This window comes from Coffea arabica, chromosome 10c (genome assembly GCF_036785885.1).
Source record: "Coffea arabica cultivar ET-39 chromosome 10c, Coffea Arabica ET-39 HiFi, whole genome shotgun sequence".
Lineage (NCBI taxonomy): Eukaryota > Viridiplantae > Streptophyta > Magnoliopsida > Gentianales > Rubiaceae > Coffea > Coffea arabica.
Genome location: NC_092329.1, coordinates 53,385,174 through 53,395,585, shown reverse-complemented (window position 1 = coordinate 53,395,585; position 10,412 = coordinate 53,385,174). Strand labels below are relative to the sequence as shown.

Here is a 10,412-nt window from a genome sequence, read left to right as displayed (position 1 = left end):
TTTTTGTAAAATTTCGAATGACAATAATGCTTGCACCACCTGTGCGCATGAAGTCGAGGGGTCAGCATGCAAACAAATAATAGAGCAAATGTTAGATCGATGATTTAAGTTTGGCTTGTGCGCTAATAACCTAACTACGTGGTGGTCCTATAATGACACAGCCGTATGATCTGCGTGGCCATCGCAGTTCAATTTTAGCGAGTTTGAAGCCACAAGGAAGCTGCGTTGCCAATAAGGAGGAAATGCCTGCCATGTACGTAGATGAACACTTCTAATCTTAAATTTGTAGCTTCATGGCACTAATCCAATCACTTTGGAGAGGGCCATATTGGTGACCTGTATCATGTTGTGAGGTCAGCTCTGCATGTCTCTGGACATAGTTTTCGTCAAGGGACTTTAGAATGGTAGTAGTACGTGTTTTTAGCTTTGATGTCCGCGCACGGCTGGCCTGGTTCTTGTCAGCTGTGAACGGCCTTGACCGGGCGACTGTAGGGGCTGCTGTTTGAAGGTGGACCGGTGGGTTGTAATTGGCTTCTTGCGTTAGGTTCCATCCAGTCATGGATGGTGGTTCTTTGCTTATTCTTTTTCCTTTTTCTGATCCTGCAGATTCGGTAATTTTCGCTTATTATATATATACATCATATATGCTCATTTACTTGTTCCACAACCCAACCAGGTGCCTTAGACCTGATGGATTCCTCCTCGTTCATTCCATCTGAGCTTTTATACGCTGGACATCTAACTTAAAAGAGAAAAGTTCTTGGCGAACTTAGAAAGTTTTTTATTTTTTATTTTTTTATTTTTGGGGTCTTGAAGGACTACTAATATGGATTACTTAACAAGTTGCTCATATTAGTGGGATCAATACATATGGATGATAACAAGAGTGGAATAATGAAGGCAGCAGCTAACCTACCTAGAGTTAGTTCAGTTACAAAGGGTTTCAAGTTATTGAACAATCTTCATTAGCGTTTTAACATGTCTATCCATGTAAGCTAGAATTATATTCATAACAAATTATAAGGCGTAATACAAACCCTTTTTCGTTGAAAACTAACTCCGTCTTCTTCTGGAATTATACTACTGATGAATTATACAAAAGGTGGACTGACTGACTCTCTGGTTGCGTGCTCTTCGGCCAGAGACTTTCTGCAAAACTTGGCAATTTTTTTTGGCAAAACTTGGCAATTAAGAAACATTTCTTTGGTAATGCCACATTTACTCTGTCAAAAAACCAGAGAGCAAAATTAATTAATGTCCAGTAGTGACCAAGTCAGCATTCTTATTTATTAATTTTCTGAATACCATTTCTTACCGAAAGATAAATAAATAGTATGCTTTAGAATTTGAATAGTTTATTAAGGCAACTATTTAATGTCTTTTGGCGACTAATTCTTAACGCACTGTACCTTACCTTGTGTTTTAACTTTTAATTAATAAGAACTTCATGCCTGTCTGTCTGTCCATCAGAATTTTTCTAAATTTTCTCCTGAGGTTGATTTTTTTTTTCCTTTTTTGTGCTTGCCCTAAAAGAAAGAAAGGAAAAAAAAAAATCCCTCTAACACCTTTATTAAAGCCTAATCTCTGTTCAAATTACAATGATGAATACAAGGAAAATGAAGCGATCTTTGTCCTCTAACACCTAATGGTAGATTTACGTATTGATCGTGATGGTCCAAGTTAACGTTCTTATCAACTGAAGGATTAGATTGGGTGAAAAAGCTTCAAGTCGATCTTAGTGATAACCTGTGGGGTTTTACTGGATGAACCAGCTTCTTTATCTGCCTAGCTCGACAAATGAAAACTGAAATTTTTGTTGCAACTGCATCAGAATGATTGTAGGATCTCACAGCCTGACAACCAGCTTATTTTGATTAAAGAAGCTTACAACCTTAGCCTAAGTGATTGCCGTCCCTCCCTATATATATATATGATTAACACCATTTGCAAGAACGGCATGCTGCAGTGCATATATGTCTTAACTAAGCCAAATGCATACCTTCATAAATTAATTAATGGTCCAAAATTTCTTTCATCCTTTAGAGTGGGATATCTTTTTTCTTTTTCTTTTTTTTTTTTCACTAATAGATTGATTGATGCCCTGCTGTTTTTGAATGTTGACTAGCTAAGTAGTAGTTTCAGACTGGGATTTGATTAGAATACATCCGTGATACACGACGGGCCAACCAAGATGGAAGTAGTTGAGCTTTCCCACATGTATATGAATTAACAACATCATCATTCATCAATTCTATTTGTTTGAAATTATTTCACGAATTAATCAAGAAATGGTGTCATACATTGACTTTGAATTTGCATCTTAGTTCACATTGCTTTCCCAAATCAATAATATTGCATGGTAGGACCGTGGGAGAAAAGCAAAAGCTAAGGATGCATGACGTCAAAAAGAAGTAACCGAGTCTTTGATGTCTTTTTTTTTTAAAAAAAATCTTTTTCCTTTTGAAAATCAAGGTTTAAGTTTCGATAAACTATGATGGGAGCCCTTAAAATATTCAAATTATCAACTTTCGGTACCTTACCTATTTCGAGTCTCAAATGAACACCTCAATGATACAATGCGTTAAAAATCTTGATCCTTTAGTCTATTTTTTACAATTACAAGTGTTGAATCTAAGGGCCAAAATTTGACACATTTAATAGTCAAAATAAATTGAAAGATCAAAAGTTAACATTTTTTTTTATTATTAAGAGATCAATTTGAAAATTCAAACACATGGCCAATCAAAAATTGATGATTCAAATAGTTTACGAACTCTCTTTAAGTAAGTTAATTACCCTTTTAGTTAATGTAGTGTATAATTTCTTGCTATGTTTTAAGTAATGCTTTTCTCTTCTTCAACAAATTAATAGGAGTCTTTGCTGATAATTACATAAGGCACAATTGATGTCACTGTTTTTCCTCCTCCTTTGAGATTATGTTTAAGCAACATGCAAAACCTGCAAGGAATGCAAAACCAACGAGCAAAGATTGTCGTTTCGAATTGTTTGAGATTGGAAATTTGTTCTCCGGATCCTCCACCTAATTTGATCCAGTATTATTGTATGTGTGGTTAGCATAAAAAGTTAGGTACAAGTATCTTTATTTTTTCATCTCTTGTTTCTTTATTATTACTATTTTTTTTTTTTTGACACCCAAGAACAGGAGGATTTATGCAATGAAAACTTGTCTTCATTACCTAGCCCCCATTTCTTTAGGAAGTGGAGGAACAGTTCACTTTCTTGCTTTCGACAACAAGAAACCACAAAAGAATCGCAATAATGGGCATTTTAAAAATACAAACAAGGAACAAAAAAGCTCACCTACCTTAAATTCGTGTAGCTTTTCGTAAACTCAGGAAAGGTAGAAGCTAGGGCCTAGGCCAGAAAAATAAGTCATGTGTCCTTCTAACTCCTCCTGCCGCTGGAAATTTCGTGACTTGGCTTTGTGCTGTTGCCGTGTTTTCTCCATTCTCCTCTCTGAAGTCTAAAGTGGTCTAAAAAAAAAATCCATATACTAGCAACATTCGTATACCAGAGATAGCCAGAGCCATACACATGCATGCACCACAAATTCAGAATCCTTTTAAAGCCATACATATGCCGTAGCGATTTGATATATGTAAAGTAAAATGATAATTGAGAAAAACTACAATCTAAACAATAAATCTCGTAGTTTTGTTGCGTGTTAAAAATATCTATCTATCGAACCAAAAAAGAAACAGAAAAAAAGTAGTATATATCTGTCAATAATCCATCATTATGGGCTTCAATTTTCTACCTTTACTCTATCTGTCAACAATGTGAATGGTTGAGGTTTCAGTTTCCATATCCTTATTCCTCTTCTGGCAACAGCAATAATTTTATTTCATCACTGATGGGTTCGAAGGTTTTTAGCATTCTGCTATTCTCTTGACCTAAAACTGCAATCCTGTTGCATCAGGTCCGCGGAAGCTGCTTCTGTCATCCTTTAACAGCAAATTGTTTGCAACAGGGTTAATACTGATTATGACGGGTTCAAGTTTTCAAACCCGCTCGGCCACGGATTGCGTTTTGATTAGGATAAAAAGCTATCATTCACGACAAAAGTAAAATTCCTCGCCAAGAAAAATGTTTATTTTCTTCGTCTTCTTGCAATATCATATCATGAAAAGCTAAAGATTTTTTTTTTTTTTACGTGCAACATTGGCAAACCTAATTAGCAGTGCATGAGATTAATTGCGTGGTATTCAAAACAAAACAAAAATTCGGGAATAAGTTAAGTAAGTGTGGTTATCAGATATTAAATTATGTGTCTGTCTTAATCAACTTTATTGTTTGTTTTGGGGGGGGGGGGGGGGGTGGGGGTGTGTGACTGATTGCTCTATTTACTTTTGTCAAGACAAGAAAGGACCATACCATAGCGTTGTAAATCAAGAATATACAATAAGTGAAGAATAGGGTCAAGAAGAGGACCGCCGTGGCTTTTGGTTTTGGGCAACAAATTGTCAAATTATAATGAATTTTTTTTTTTAAGCATTAGCTACTTGTCATACACGGCCGGCCGCACACGAAAATGATATCATGCTTGAATCCCAACACCCACCGCCCCCCACCCCTCTTTTCTCTCCAAAATAAAATATAACACCGTCTTCTCTTCTCGCCTCTCTCTCTACAATGTACATACATCCACTCATTTTTTATAATTTTCTTTTTTTTTTCTTCTGGCGGACAGCCCACGGATACACACACTACACGCACCGATGTAACGTATAAAACCCTTCTCATTTTTTGCTTTTTTTCTTTCTTTTTAAAAAAAAAAAAAAATCTGTCCTCCCCAAGTCTCCTAACTGACCCCAAAGCAATATGATGACAACAAGCAAAGGTGGAACAACTGCCCCTCCAGCAACATCTCAGCCTAGCCAAGATGAACAGCAACGACAACGAGAGTGCTGCATGTGTGGCGATTTTGGCCTATCTTCTGAGCTTTTCAGATGCAAAATTTGCCAATTCCGATCTCAACATAGGTAAATTTTGCTAACAAATCTATCCCACCATTAATTCTGTTCTGTTCTGTTGACCCTTTTGCGTCAATAATATTGCAGTAAAACTCACTTTGTCCAATCGTTCCAGATAACGCTTGCATCAATCATCCTCTGTCTCACCGCCAACTTTGCAGGTATTGCAGCAATACATATCCAAGAGCGGAGTCTTATCGCGCTTGCAATTGGTGCCTGAATGAGAAGGAAAATTCATTCAACTCTTCTTCATCGAATAAAAATGCTACTAGCACCGAAGACGACGTGATGAAGGTCGCCAAGAAAAAGAGTGTTCATGGGGGTAACGGCAATCTTCAAAGAAGTAATAGTAGCAGCAAGAGCGAAAAAGGGTCTCCGAAGTTGAGTGTCATTATTAAAAATAACCGTTCCATCAAGAAACAAAAGTCACCGGAGAGATCATCGCCGTTATTAGCCGCCCGAAAGAGGATTACCACGGGTAGTGCTGTCCAGGAGAGTTTGAGGAGGACAAAATCGGACACATCAAATAGCGGGATGAAGAAACACGTTTTCAAGAATAGAGTTAGAAGATATAAGCTGTTGGATGAGGTTTCAAGCTAGGTAAGTCATGATCAAGTGTATAGGAATATGATACTACACCCTTCCCTTTTTTTTTTCTCATCTCATCTGGGCTGTAGCAGCTCATCAATATTTGCCTTTTCTTTATCTCCGGTGGTGTCAATGACCCAACGAGGCTGTTGACGGAAGAATATACTACAAAGAAATGGGGTTCATTGTACAGACCACAGAGCGCTGGATCTTGATATAAGAGATGACGAGAATCCACATGTATATGAATGGAAGGTGAATCTGAGTTTTGACAATCTTCTAAACTGAATAAATGTACATCGCGCATATTAATTATCCCAAAAAGTGGAAAAGAAAAAGACGAAAGTTGCAATTTAATTTGGCAGCACAAAAGTTGTTATACAAATTCGGCTTGTGAAAGATCTTTTTATTTTCTAGGATCATTCACATGAAATTAAGTTTCTTGAATCCTTTTATCTTAGCTATAGCATGTATGTGGTTATGCTACTAGATTTCCTTGGAGCTGACAAATCTAGACTACCCTGTGAATGTGATTATCCATCCGCCCGCATAGGCGTATGCTTAAGGTTCTAATATCATGCCATCTGCATAAAATTGCTACTAGCATTAAATAATGGCCGTAATTACCAGTCACCATCGCTATCATGCTACAGTATTACTAATCACAACCTCTTTTTTTTTTAAATTTTTTTTTGGGGGGTTGAAGCATGAGATGATGAGAAATGATTCTTAGCTATCTTTAAGCACAGTCATCAGCGTGTGTCGAAGCTGCATCAATCATGCATCTGAGCCAACATAATTTAGTCACAAACAATAGAAACTTTGGCACAAAATATATAGGGCGCCATGTTCATTTGATCAAACATTTCTCTAAGATCACCTGTGAGCTGCACTCTATTCTTGTCAATCTTGTGTACGAGTGTTTAAGCACTTGTATGTCTCTCCATCACAAAATATAGCAACTTTTTTTTTTTTTGGAAATTGTTTTTTTTTGGGGGGGGGGGGGGGGGGGGGGGGGGGGGAAGAGGGTAAGGGGGGTTATCTTTAATTGTGTTTCCAAATGTTTTTTTTTGGGTAGAAAAGCGACATGAAGTTTTGCGTTACCACAAACGTCTGCACTTGCTAACGTGCCACAATGCAACATGAATTGTCGCCTTCACTCTCTATGGAGCGCGATGTGAAAATGATGTGACAGGAGCGTCCTCTGGCTCTGGTTTAATGAAGCAAATTGAAAATTCCAGTTTCACTTAAATCCTACTGCACAAAACAAATTGATAATTATATGTACCATCACCATGTGATGATACGCAGTTAATAGAATATTCTTTTCATTCTGGTGCTGCACTCAAAAGCACCATTTACAACATGATACAAGAAAGTTGAGAAAGAACAGATTTAAAAAAAAAAAAGAAGAAGAAAAAGATGAAATTAACATAGATGATAGATCTACTAGTGTTAAACGTGTTTAAGTCCATTAAACATGCGATTCTGAACATGTTTTTTTAACAAAAATGCTGTGGACCAAACACGTTCTAAGTTTGCTAATAAATATTATGAGAGTCTCTTAAGACCTCATTTCATTGTACTGCAGGCCTGATTCACGATGCTCGTGCTCTCATCTGTGTGTGTTTCCACCATTTGATGTTGAATGATAACAACCGTCTTGCCGGGTTTTCATTGGGTAATACCACCTAATCATCACGTGAAAAGTGGATATTAAATGTGCCCATCTATCATTCGGGATTAGTACTGCATCATCTTCCTCTAGCCTCTTTTATCCTTTTTTTTTTTTTTTTTGGTTTAGGATTTCAACTCACCCGTAATATCGAAAGTGATACAATAATAAGAGTTAGTATTATATATACTATCATGTCTCCAGCGGATAGTTCGGTTGATTCCGATCGTCTGTCTTTACAGTAAGATTCCAGGTTCGACACTCATTTGCTACCATTGCTGAGCATTTTTGGGGCGAGCTCTATCCAGCCTGAGGGGGGATTAATTCGGGTGATTCCGGAATACTCCTCCAGACCGTAAAAAAAAAAAAAGTATATATACTATCATGATCAATACATATATAAAATTTATATTTTAAATTAAAATTAATTATCATACATTTAATGATGATGGTGTATATATGAGCACGGTATAAAAGACTAATACTACAAATAATGATGGTTATCAAAACATAGTCACAATTACGCCACAAATGGTACAATGAAATCTCTTCTCTTTGTTTTCTTGTTTTTGTTTTTTAAGGAAACGAGGGCAATTGTCGCCACAAGACTGGGCTTCGTGGTATATGTCTGAATTTAAGGTACATTTGTTCATGTCTGGATGGGAAATGCAGAACCATTAGGCCTGGCCTACACGGTTGATCTGTAAACACTCAGAAATGTATCGATGAAAAATTAATAGGCTCAAGGCCCACTAACGATGGATGTCCAGTAGTCCGTAAATGGCCCATGGTCGTATATTCATATATCTTCTCAGTTGGGTCATGACGGCAATGAGTTGGGTCATGCCTTAATCAAGTTGCTTTTGTTGGACCCCAATACAAGAAACAGAATCGAGACGATATTCATTTGTGAGTCCAGACACCTCATACCTTAGATCCGTTTGGATTGAGAATTTTCCAACACGATATCTACTGTAACGTTTTTTTTTTTTATGATGTAATATATATTTTAAGAAGAAAAAAAAAGTAGTAAGAAAATAGTGTTTGACAAAGCTTTTTTTTGGGCAAATAATGCCCAAATTTTGTTAACAAAAAGCCAGATAAGTACACTACTGAACTCTTGATTTTTTGAACAAAAACAAAAGGACAATGGTTGCTTGCAAGTTTGTAACATTAGAATGAACCAACACTAGAAAAGTAGTATACTGTTGAAGAAGCGCTTAAGGTTGTGTTTGGATTGCATTTTCTAGGATTTTTTGTAGAAAAATTACTGTAGCGATTTGATGTATGTGAGAAAAAAAAGATAATAGGAAAATGTAATCACGAAAAACGACGCAATTTTCTGACGAAAAATGGCTATCCAAACAAGGCTAAGTTTGTTACAATTCCATCGTACTATCTGTAAAGCTAGAACTGAATGTTGGACCAAAAAGCTTTGTCTGAAGATGATGAGCCAAAAAATACTTAAAAGAAAGGAGCTCCGGGTGTAAATGAACACGGGCAAATAGTAAGTCAAAAGATGTTGGGCTGAAAATGTGTAGTGAAAAATCAAAAGCATAGCATCAGATTCAGGATTGCAGAGTGGAGGTTTCATTTATCTCGGTGTTGTCTAATTTACTTGCACCGCAGCAGTCGTCGTATTCTTAAATGCCATTCATGCCATACGATCCAATCTCTTTGTATAGGCGGTGGGAAAATGCCATTCATTGCCTAACATCTATGCTCTTTTTGCTACCTTGTATTGATTGCTTCAGATTATGGTTTCCATTTCATATTTGGAATGAATTACAGACAGGCAGTTGGAATTATGCATCAGTGGTCGGGAGCCAAAGGGATGGTTCAATTCTCACTCAATCACCTGATTCTTCTCCGTCACTCCTATTTTCTTGCTTTCCTTTCCCTATCTTCAAGAACGTACGCAGTTCTTGGATGAGTGAAAGCAAATGAGGTATTGCGTACTCGAGCTTACACATTGCAAGAATCCACAGAAAAAAGATCAAAGAAGAAGAAGAAGAAGAAGAAGAGAATCGCAAGTGTGCAATGAATTTATGATGGAAAGCCCATGTCATGTTACGGTGTAAGGCTCGAGCAAAACGTGAAGAAAATATTGGAAAAAAAAATGAGTAGGGGACCAAAAATCTGTTTATAGACTGCCGGGAAGAATTACAAAACTTAGGATTCATTACAAACTCATCTTAATAGTTAGAAGTTATTTATTATAAATCTCTATCATATGATTTTACAAGTAATTAACAATGAATTAGAATATATTCAAAATATGTTGTCTCCTAGGTTCTTCTCCCCGTTTGAATTGTTATTTTTAGGAGTTTTTGTAGAAAAATATACTGTAGCTAGGTTTGATGTATGCGAGATAAAAAAATAATTAAAAAATATATTTACAAAGTACTTTAATTTTTATTTTGCAAAATATTACAATCCAAACAAGGTGAAGTCCCATCCCTATAAATAGGGGTGTCAACTGGTCGGGTTTGGATCCGAAATTTCATATATTCGACGGGTCTTGACCTTAGAGTTCCATAATCGGATTCGACGGGTCCTGGATCAAGTCCTGCTATACGAAAAGAAAATGTTCAAATTTAAACATTCCAAAATTAAATCCAAAACCAATCAAAAATCTAATCTTCAAATTTAAACAAATCAAATTACAAAAATCATAAATAACTTGCAATAGTCAATCCAAAAGTAACTACAAATCAATTTATAAAGTTATTATTAAATTGTTAATTTGGTAAAAGAATGTATTTAGAAATATTTATATTTTATAATTATTAATATATTATTCGGTTCGAGTCAAAATCCTATATTCCATATCCGATCTATTTATTTGTTAAAATAAATGGGTTTGAATCCAAATCCGAGTATTGGAATTACTTTTCAATCCGAGCTCGAAAAAATTTATCGAATTCGGATTCAAATCCGACCTGTTGACACCCTGCCTATAAACACATTTATTTATAAAAAAAAACATATATACGTCATCCTCTAACAAAATTATGCACCCCAAAAGTGAGTCCCACCTGGAGCCTTTGCCAGACAGAGAGTCCCTACAAGAATTTTCATTGCCTTCGCGCATCGCTTGAACTAAAAAACTTTTGGTATTCATCCAATAATGAAAAACAAAATAATCCGCTCGG

At 36.2% G+C, this 10,412-nt stretch overlaps 1 long non-coding RNA gene across 1 annotated transcript; it reads left to right on the top strand.

The window, feature by feature from the left end:
* Nucleotides 1-4,438: 4,438 nt before the first annotated feature.
* On the top strand, nt 4,439-5,857 carry LOC113713773 (uncharacterized). The gene is made up of 2 exons (XR_011822667.1): nt 4,439-5,003; nt 5,156-5,857. It is a non-coding gene; the product is annotated as an uncharacterized lncRNA (long non-coding RNA).
* The last annotated feature ends 4,555 nt before the right edge of the window (nt 5,858-10,412 follow it).